This window comes from Pristiophorus japonicus, chromosome 4 (assembly GCF_044704955.1).
Source record: "Pristiophorus japonicus isolate sPriJap1 chromosome 4, sPriJap1.hap1, whole genome shotgun sequence".
NCBI lineage: Eukaryota > Metazoa > Chordata > Chondrichthyes > Pristiophoridae > Pristiophorus > Pristiophorus japonicus.
The window spans coordinates 130,900,018-130,909,919 of NC_091980.1; the positions used below are offsets into that span (position 1 = coordinate 130,900,018).

The 9,902-nt window shown below is 43.5% G+C and overlaps 1 pseudogene; it reads right to left on the minus strand.

Moving 5' to 3' along the window:
• Positions 1-545: 545 nt before the first annotated feature.
• LOC139262618 (ferritin heavy chain, oocyte isoform-like) lies at positions 546-8,859 on the minus strand (annotated as a pseudogene).
• Between the last annotated feature and the right edge of the window lie 1,043 nt (positions 8,860-9,902).

Here is a 9,902-nt window from a genome sequence, read left to right on the forward strand (position 1 = left end):
GTTAGATGAAGTCCTTACTACTCGGGGGATCAAGGGTTATGGCGAGAAAGCAGGAAGGGGGTACTGAAGTTTCTTGTTCAGCCATGAACTCATTGAATGGCCTGCACCTATTTTCTATGTTTCTATGTAATCATTTCTTACCTGCGGCACATTCCCGTGCAAGTGCAGGAGAAGCAATAGCTGCCCTTTTACCCTGCCCCCCCCAATGTGAGACCCCAAACACTTATTCCACAGGAAACAACGATTTACTTCTATTAATTACAATGTAGTATACTGTAAATTGTCTGAATGCACCCTTGAACATTTTTAGATCTTACAAACAAGTCTGAATATATCCCACTCAATATAACATTACATCCAATAACACTACTGCACAATTCACTAATTTTTGTTTGAAATTACCATAACTTGGTATTATGAGAGAAACCCCAATCCAAAGTTGAAAAGTTTATTTACAGTTATGTTACATTTCACAGCAAGAGCCCAGGTCTCAGTTCTTTGTACAACGTCACAAGCCATCATTCCCTATAGGACAGGGGTCCCAATTAAATAAACACAAGTACTAAACACAATAAGCTTGATCCATCAGTCAGTTGAGTCACTCTTCCCCCAGGGGTGTGCTTGTCAAACAGGTACTCTCCCAGGCCATTCTCAGGGGCTCCCAGTGTCTCCAGGTTGGTGATGTGATCTCTGTAAAATCCTGTCCCCTCAGTACAGATTCACACGAGGCATGTAGTGAAGTCAAGGTCACTCCTGCACCTTTATTTCACAGCTCTGGAATGCTGCACTTGCCTGAGACCTGTGCTTCTATACCTGTCTCTTGCAAGTGCACCCCTGGTGGTAAGGTATGCTGGTGATTACAGGTCATATCTTATTAGTCATGTATAGCATGTTAGGATACAGTTTTATATATAATAATGTAAGATACATGACAATCTCCAAGCTTCTTGATCATCTTCACTTGTTCATCCAAGTAGTGGGTCTCCAGGAAGTCACACAACTGAAAGAGGGAAACTAGTTATGTCCAGCAGCAGATAACCAGGAATGTCAGCTTCCCCTTCTGAGTTTGGATTTTAATCCTCTTGAACTGGAGGAGGATAGTCAAGTAGTGCAATTGAGATTGATGGAATTACTGCATCATTAGATTAAACTTCCTGCACAATATGTGCTCAGATCCTGGGACGACTGGGATACATTTAGCACTTACTGTCCACAGTAGGCCAACTTTCCCCCATCCCTTTCCACTGCCCACCAAACAAAAAATGCAGTGAGACACCAATACAAAGCTATTAGGCATGGAAATCGTTTAATTAGGTCCAAGGACAGCAAGGTTCCACAATCCCAAACTTGCCCAAAAGGCCACGTTAAAATCATTAAGAACTTACATGAGGGTTGGTGCTCCCAGTGGAGAGTTTGTGCAGATCCAGCAGACTCTGGTTCACATTCTGCTCCATCTGCAGAGCTCTCTGCATCACTTCCAGACCATACTCTATTCATCCTGCTCTGGTTTCTGGAAAGAAAGAAAATTCTTGCTGTTCACTTACACTGGATTGAATACTTTCTCATGTTTATTTAATGAAATTAGGGGTGCAAACAAAAGTCTATTTCACAATGAACTGATGTGTTAGAATATAAAATTGCATTATACTATCACAATCACTCGAATCATACTTGAAGTGTATAGAGAAAGAGTCAGACTGAACAGTGAGCTCAAAGTAAAATGTGACCTTAGTCTTTTATTGCAGGTCTCCATAGTGCCTCTCCAACCTGTGAAGCTTTCTTAAATACCTGTTCTCCCAAGGGATTATGGGATCCCTTGAGACTCCAGGGAATGAGCACTCTGGTGGCTGTACAGAGTAAATACAAGTCCACATATGTAACACTCCCTCCACTCCCCACCCCCTTCAAAGTCAATAGGGTAACAATTTAAAATGCGAGTCGATCTGGGACCCTTGCCCTGGTGGTCTCGGTGTGAAAGCTGTGGTGTTGGGCCCTCGCTGGGTTGCCTGGTGTGTTTGGCCCTGCAGGGCTGCTGTGGAGGATGGGTTCTGCTTTGTGGTCAACTGTGGTGTTGGTTGCCACTGGTGGGTATGTTGGATCAAAAGGTAGGGTCCAAGGTGGGTTGCTCAGGTAGTCCTTGAATCTGAGTTTGATTTGGTCCAAGTGCTTCCGGTGAATGAGTCCATTTGAAAGTTTGACCTGAAACACCCTGCTCCCCTCCTTGGCCACGACAGTGCCAGGAAGCCACTTGGGATCTTTTCCATAAATTTAATACAAATACAGGATTATTGACTTCAATCTTGCGTGACACATTTGTGCTATCATGGTATGTACTTTGTTGAAGCCACCTGCTCTCTACCTGTTCATGTTGATCAAGGTGAACTAACGAGAGCCTTGTCTTAAGTGCTCTGTTCATGAGCAGTTCAGCAGGTGGGATCCTAGTGAGTGAATGGGATCTTGTGCGATAGTTAAGCAGGACTCGGGATAGGTGAGTCTGCAGTGAGCCTTCAGTTAACCTCTTCAAACCTTGCTTGATGGTTTGCACTGCTTTCTGCCTGACCATTGGACACAGGTTTAAACGATGCAGATGTGAATGTTTGTTCCCGTTACGGATCATGAATTCTTTGAACTCAGCACTGGTAAAACATGGCCCGTTGTCACTCATCAGGACATCAGGTAAGCAGTAAGTGGCACTGCCGATTAGAGGAATCAGTTCTTGTGTCGGTTCTTAGTTTCGTGCGAATTGGAGTTAAGACTGGCCTTGAGGCACCGCAACCTTTCGAAAGTCTTTTTTGCCCATGATGGACTGGCTTGTGCCTGTGCCCAGCTCCATTGACACCGGGAGTCCAATTAGTTCAGCATTATCGGGGGAAATTAGTGGTGAATGTGTGCACCCCATGTACCTATGCCTCCTCTATCTGAGGCTTTCTTTTGTTGAGCCTCCTGCAACCTGGTGGTTTGCAGGTTTAACAGGCTTAGCAGCTTGCCTGCACACTCTGAGGTGTCCCATTGTTCCACAGCCCTTGCAAACGTATCCTTTGAAATCGGCATGAATGGAAACTATGATCACTCCCGCAGCGTCAACAAGGTGTTAATGGCCTTGCATTCATCATCCTTGATGGTGGACTCAGACATCTGCGGATGTGTAGCTGCAGTAATGTGTGACCTGCCCTTTACATTATGATTCGAAAACATCACTTTGTTCACAGTACTTGTAGCAGCAATTGTGTGCTGAGATTTGCTTAGTATTGTCACTGGTGGCAATGAACGCCTGGGCTATCACTATGGCCTTACTCAAGGTTGGGGTCTCTACAGTCAAAAGTTTGCGAAGAATGGTCTTGTGGCCAATGCCAAGTACGAAAAAGTCTGAGCATGTGTTCCAAATGTCCTTCACATTCGCAATGTCCTGCAAGACATCTTAGCTTGGCGATATAACTCGCCACTTCCTGGCCTTCAGATCTTTGACTAGGTGCAGAACCGGAACCTCGCCATCAGAACGCTTTCCTTTGGGTTCAAGTGCTCTTGGACCAGTGTGCACAAATAGTCATACGATTTCTCCGTGGGTTTTGCTGGAGTGAGCAGATTCTTCATGAGGCCATACATTGGTATCCCACAGATGATGAGGCTAGCCCTTCATTTGGTAGCACTCTATTCCCCATCTAGCTTATTGGCCATGAAGTATTGGTCGAGCCGCTCCACAAAAGTTTCCCAATCATCTCCCTCCGAAAATTTCTCCAGGATGCCCACTGTTCTCTGCATCTTTGGGTTCGCTATCTGTATCTCATCGCCAGTTGTAGTGTACAGAGAAAGAGTCAGACTGAACACTGAGCTTAAAGTAAAGTGTGACCTTAGTCTTTTATTGCAGGTCTCCAGCGTGCCTCTCCCCTCTGTGTGAAGCCTTATTAAATACTGATTGCTGTACAGAGTAAATACAAGTCCACATATATAACAATACTGATGAGGCAAATAGCTCTAGTTAAGGGGATGCTAGGTAAGTGCATAGGGAGAAAGGAATAGAACGATATGCTGATAGGGTGGGATGATGCAAGGTCGGGGGAGACTCGCTGGAGTATAAAGACGAGCTTGGCTGAATGGCCTGTGTACATAAATTGGAAGCCAATTGCTTTAGCACATGTTAGGAACATTCACTAAGGGGAGCCAGAGAGAAGGCCATTCCTTTAATGAATCCAACCTTGATGTCTGACAAGATGATGTGTCCTCCATGCCGATTCTGGAAATCCATCAGTTTCTCAGCATGCTCACGTTCCTCACGTGACGGCTCCTTGAAGAACTAAGCAAAGTGACGCAGGGCAACATCATCCCGGTCAAAGTAGAAGGACTATGGAGAGATCAGAAGAATAGTTGTGTATTGCATGGCAGGCAAATCATTATGGGTATTGTATGTAAAACAAAGAAAAATATTGAGCTTGGTTATATGGATTCAAAGTCTCTCTGAATTTTTATGTACATTGTTTCCATGACAATCTTTTGATACCCTTACCCAATGAAAAACCTTGGCCCAACATCAGTTTTTTTTTTGGGGGGGAGAGTTGTAATGGGAAAGTAAGTGTTCCACATTTGTACCACACTTGCAGGAAAGAATGGTTCCTAACGTCCCTCCTAAATGGCCCAATGCTAATTTTAAGATTACATCCCCTCATTGCAAAGGCAAAGTAGGGAAATTCCATGGAGTGATTTAGAATGAGGATACACATTTTAAATTCCATGCTTTGAGTGTGCAATGTATTCCAAATAAGCTTCAACAAGCTCAAGAGCCCAGGAAAATGAGTCATTAAGATTCAAGATACTCAGAATAGGTGGGCTGGATACAGCACAGAATTGAGTAAATTCACATTATATAGTCTCCATTGTGAAGTGGTCTAAAATGCAAAACTCATAGTGAGATAAACATAGGAGGTATAGAGCTCCTTGTTGATCTGCTTGTTTACAGCATCCTCACAGTCCTGGTGGTAGTTCTGACACACTTGAAGTCATCTTGGGTGTTTTTTTTGTTTTAAAATCTAAACATTGTTGAAACAACAAGCTGAGATTTAACCAACCTCAAACTTCTGTTTATACTGAGGGATAATCCAGGGTGTGGCAGGATGAGTGACAGACCTCAATATCCAATCAAGTAAAGGGAGGAGGGGAGATGGACTCCCAGAGCCAGTCAGATCTTTGAAGAATGAGTATCATTGGCTGACAACTCTAAGGATCTCAATTGTCAAATATTCAGAATCACAGGTTTAAAGGAATCCTCTCATCTTTAGGCTAATCAATTGGGGAAAAACATAAACCATAAGTGCCCCCTTTTATAAGGGGGAATAAACAATAAGTGCCAAACATGACAAAACTAATATAAGCACTTTTCAAATTGTAATTTAGTTCCCTGTATCCACGCTGCACTCAAGTCCCTCAGGTGCCTACCGGTCACGGAAAGCCTCAAGCATACTGGCAGACACCGCGTGCTCCTTCTCCAGGTACACCCGGGCACGGACATAGCCGCAGAAGGGAGGCAGACAGACAGAGAACACCCATCGACCGTGCTCTGCCTGGAATAGTTAATGGCCACCTTGAAAGGTACATTGAATCCATTGTTGTTTGCAAGTCAATGTATTTTTAATATTTCTGGATGGTTCAGTAGGCTGGTCATTTGCAGGTATCTGTGGATTTGATGGAACATCCAAACAGATCAGTGGGATCAATTTTCCCCAGTTATTTGTGCTGGTTTTTTTTGGATCAGGCTGCTCTTTTTGGCCTAAGTTTGAAAAACCACAGTTTTCCCAAACTCTGCACCGGTAACTCAGTTATGATTTTTTTTAGGTCAGTTTTTTTCCAGCAAAGGGGGGTGTAATCGGCCATCTACGCCAATTTTCTATTGAGGGAAATTTGGCCAGCTGGCAGTTACTCCAGTTATGCTCAGGCCTGCGGCCACGCACACGCACAGTTGCGCCACGCCAAAATGAACAAATCCAACAGGGAAACTTAGAATATTTTTTTTAGTGTACTTAAGCCTCAATCAGGTGTAACTCTTCAAGTACGCCAAAAAAATGCTTTGGGGAAAATTGAGCCCAGTGGGTCAGATAATGGAAAGTGCTTGTGATTAATGTGTTAAACACAAATGCTCAGATACTCCATCACTTCCAAGTTTGAGCACCTGTACACACATCAGCTAGAATGTGAAGGGACCATGGGATGTCGACTTCATCTTTTGTTACTATTAAATTGTAGAAGCAATGAAATAGACTGCAGTCCAAAAAGAAAGACTTGCATTTATATAGCACCTTTCTCAACCTCAGGATGTCCTTGAGCACTTTACAGCCAATGAAGTACTTTTTGAAGCGCAGTCATTGTAATGTAGGAAATGTGGCATCTAATTTGCACACAGCAAGGCTCCACAAACAGCAAGGTGATAATAATCTTCTTCAAAATAATGCTGGGAGATCTTTTATGTCCAGCTCAGAGGGTAGAAGACTCAGTTGAACATCTCATCCAAAATACTGCACCGACAGTGCAGCACCTCATCACTGCACTGTACTGTCAGCCTAGATTTTGTGCTCAAATCGCTGGAGTGGGGAATTGAACCCACAACCTTCTGACTCAGATGAGAGTGCTACCCACTGAGTCCATCTGACTGACTCTCACAGCTACCTGGACTACAGTTCCTCCCACCCCGCTTCCTGTAAGGACTCTATTCCATTATCCCAGTTTCTCCGTCTGTTTCACCTTTTCTAATTGAAATCTTTCTCCAGTTCACCCAACTTTAAAACCAGTTAAAGGCTAAGATTAGACATAGCTATGACCATCTTCGGCCACCATTGAACCAAAGTCAGTATTCTGGAGGGGAAGAGATTAAAACAGCTACATGCCCAAGCAAATCAGGTTTGATCAAGATTACAACCTATTTCTCAGCAGAAGTAGTTCTTGTTTAATGCAAGGTCACACAACATTGATCTGAAAATGTGCTCCGTTACTTAAAAGAAGAAACGGAACAAAAGCAAAATACTTCGGGTGCTGGAAATCTGAAATAAAAACAGAAAATGCTGGAAATACTCAACAGGTCGGGCAGCATCTATGGAGAGAGAAAGAGTTAAGGTTTCAGGTCGATGACCTTTCGCCAGAACTGGAAAAGTTAGAGATGTAACAGATTTTAAGCAAGTGTAGGGGCAGGGAAAGGGGTGGGGGAGGGGAGGAAAGAACAAAAGGGAAGGTCTGATAGGGTGGAAGGCCGGAGTGATTACATGACAAAAGGTGTGAAAGTACAAACCAATAGGAGATGATAATGGGAAAAGTAAAGGAACAAAAGATGGGTCTAGAATGGGTGCAACAGGATCATCAACTGCCATCTGAAAAAAAATTGCTGAAAGAGGGGAAGGGAAGACGTGTTTGTGAGGGGAGGGGCAGAAATTGCAGAGAATGATCTGTTGAATGTAATGGCTGTTGGGGTGAAAGGTGAGGACAAGGGGACCTTTATCGTGGTTTTGCGACTGAAGATGGCATTTTAATTTCACCCATTGCTGTTTTCAGCAAAGTTCCTAAATTGACTTGCAAACACTGGATTATTGCAGCTCCAGCATCAACAATATTTGAATCCACTCATCAACTAATGAAGTTCTTTTGAAGTTCAGTCTCTGTTTTGTAGCTGACAATTTATACACAGAAAGGTCCCCCATCAGTCTGTTGACAATGGGGAGATCTGGATTTGGATGAATGTACACAGGTGGATTTGTAACACTGCTCCAACTAAAAGTCACAGTCAGCACCACTCAAAATAAATGCAAAGTCATATATGTATGGAGGCTCCGATTGTAATTTCCCTTCCAAATGTATTCATTCACAATACAGGGAGGGACAAGCAATGAAGGGCCGTAGCAACTGAGGAATGTGACCAGTCAGTCAGGTTGTGGATATCACCACCAGTTTAAACATACCTCATGGAAATTAGTGTGAAACCTAAATTTGAGGTGCTTCTGGTTTGTAGATTTTCAAACTCTTAATTCAGTTTCTAAACATCAAAATTATTCACGTCCTGTTCAAAGATGCAGCCTGGATTTTAGCCTGCTGTCAACAGCCAGATTAGGCACAATCCCCTCAAGGGGGTCCACCTCACCTCTCCATGGTCAAATACTATTATTTATTATTTGAAGCTCATCATGGATAAGAACAAATCCAAACCATCTTTCTCCAGTCTTAATCGCCTCCTCTGTCATCACTTGCACCCTCCATTTTCTCTTGACACTCAGTGTGAGCTCATAGACTGCTTTACCCCAACATAGTCATCTCAGCTGCTTCTGTCTCATGTTCTTCCACATAGGTCAATGAGGCCAAAACAAGGAAAGAGAAAATATCCAAGAAAGTTGGGTATGTTCCCATCTTGTCTCTTACACTCGGTATGTCTAACCTCTCAATGTTCCATGGTTCAGTGAGTGTTGGCATTCTAGAATATGGTGTCACAACAGGTCAATGTCTTGCAGTAGTCTGTAATATTTCTAGAGTGTGGTCAGCTGCATGACAAACTTTGTTATAGTTATTCAATAAAAATATTAGAGCACGAATCAGGCACGTATTTTCAAAATAAACTTCCTCGCCACGAACTCCGTTCCCAGCCACAGACTCCATCCCTCTTCTTGGCCACTATCTGAGAATGAACCAGACTGTTCACAACCACGCCACCCTGAGCTGAGGTTTCAACCTCATATATCCTCTCCATGGTTGATATGGGCCTTGACCATGTTGGTTTTATTTACTGCACTTCTAATCTCACCCCTTCCCCCTCACTCCCAGAACCACAATGCATTTCCCTTTGTCCTCACCTTTCACCCCACCAGCCATCACATTCAACGAATCATCCTCCACCATTTCCGCCACCTCCCATCACCAAACACATCTTCCCTTCCCTTGCCCTTTCAGCATTCCTAAGGGACCTCTCCCTCCGTGACATCCTAGTCCATTCCTCAATTATCCCCAACACTCTCTCTTTCCTTTGGCACATTCCTGTGAAGGACATGCAACACCTGCCCTTTTACCCACTCCCATTTTGAAGAATATTATCACCTTGCTGTTTGTGGGGCCTTGCTGTGTGCAAATTGGCTGCCACATTTCATACATTGCAACAGTGATTTCACTTCAAAAAGTACTTCATTGGCTGTAAAGCGCTCAGGGACATCCTTAGGCAAGAAGGTGCAAGTCTTTCTTTTTGGACCGCATCTCTGGTTACCTGCGCTGATTTCTTAACTCTCCAAGGGTTTTCTGTGCAGCCACAAGTGGCCACATACACTTGCCTAAGTTAGTTTGGAGCAACTATTGGCTGTCCAAACTGGCTTAAATGGCCAAAACAGGCATAGGTGACTGGTAATGCCCCCTTTTGAAGAAAATGAAGCTAAACTAAAAAAAATCCTAACTAATTCACTTACACTGGCGCAAATTAAATGTGCAGGATGGGGATTTTTAAGATACTCCAGAAAAATCAAGTTGCTCCAAAAAAAAAAGCAACCCCTGGGCAAATTTTGGCCCTATGTTACCATACACTTTGTGTCTCTCTGGCAATTTTGGAGTATCAATGTCACCAAATTCCATGCGTTGATTTTTCACAATTCTACAAGTCAGGTTGTGTTTTGCGTGCTGATGGGTTTGACTGCTTCAGGTTTCAAACAATACAAATTTTTCAGCTCACTCGATGTGAAAGACTTTACAGGTGCCCATGGTTTAAGAATGACATAGAATTTACATAGAAACATAGAAACATAGAAAATAGGTGCAGGAGTAGGCCATTCGGCCCTTCTAGCCTGCACCGCCATTCAATGAGTTCATGGCTGAACATGCAACTTCAGTACCCCATTCCTGCTTTCTCGCCATACCCCTTGATTCCCCTAGTAGCACAGAAAAAGGCCATTCAGCCCAAC